The sequence below is a fragment of the Hipposideros armiger genome, unplaced genomic scaffold (genome assembly GCF_001890085.2).
Source record: "Hipposideros armiger isolate ML-2016 unplaced genomic scaffold, ASM189008v1 scaffold_639, whole genome shotgun sequence".
Lineage (NCBI taxonomy): Eukaryota > Metazoa > Chordata > Mammalia > Chiroptera > Hipposideridae > Hipposideros > Hipposideros armiger.
The window spans coordinates 74,582-75,852 of NW_017731989.1; positions in this window are offsets into that span (position 1 = coordinate 74,582).

Sequence of the window (1,271 nt, forward strand, 5' to 3'; positions counted from 1 at the left end):
TTTCCTGTTTTCCTGACTGATACACCTGTTATCCAGGTGGGCCAATGTAATCAATCACATGAGTCCTAAAAGCAGAGATCCTTCCCTGGCTGGAGGCAGGAGAGAAGGAGCCAACCTGCAAATCAGGGAGATTTCAAGCATAAGGTAAGAGGGACTCAACCCAATGTTGCTGGTGGAGAGCCATGTGGAAAGAGCAAGAAAGATGCAGGCAGCCTCTGGAGAAGACCAGCCCCAGCTGACAGCCAGTAAGAGCCAAGGATTTCAGACCTATGGCCACCAGGAACCGAACTGAGCTGGGAAGAGGACTGGTCCAAGTAAGAGTGTAGCCCTGCTGACACCTTGATTTTGGCCTTGAGACCCATAGGACCCACCTAGACTCTGCCCTATAGAAACTGAGATAATTAATGTGGGTGGTTGTAAACCATGTGAGTTGTGGTGTTCTGTGATGGCAGCGATGGAAAACTAATAGCATTGTCCTTGGTTCCTCTCTCTCCTGCAAGGATGCCCCTTTCAGTTCCCAAGTCCAAGTGAGCCTGCCTCCTGAATCTCTTTTGGTCCATGCCTTCTTCTCCATCCTTGGGCCCCTGCCCCAACTCAGACCCCTCCCAGGGTTCTAGTATGAGGCAGAAAAGATACAGGGAGCACCAAAGATTCATTCACCACGATCCACAACATTGTAATGCAGCAAATGAATCAATGGAACTAAAAGAATAAGTAACACAATTAAGAGGAGCAAAGTATCAAAATTTTAAATGAAGACATGATTCGTGTGACTGATTTTTCCTTTTGCCTCAGGCTCCAACACAGTTCATCACAACCTGGATCCTGTCTTCATTTGAAGTTTTAATATTTTGCTCATTATGGATCTTATTTTCTTTTGCATTCTTTTTTAAAATGTTGCATTAAAATATTATTTATCTTAAACAAAATGTGGTCTATCCATACAACGGAATATGATTCAGCCATAAAAAGAATGAAGCACTGACACACGCTACAATGTGGATGAACCTTGAAAACATAAGGCTAATTAAAAGAAGCCAGGCACAGGGCCGGCCGAGTGGTGCGATGGTTAAGAGCTCACTTGGGATGCCGGAGGGCCCCGGTTCGGATCCCACATATGAGGGCCAGTGACACTGCCCTCTACAGCTGAGATGCTGAACAACAGCTCGACCTGGAGCTGGGCTGCTGTGGGTCGCCGGCGAAGGCGTGGGCTGCAGTCCCTGTGGCAGTGGGTTGCCATGGGCTACCGTGTGTGGCCAGCAGCCAGCGTG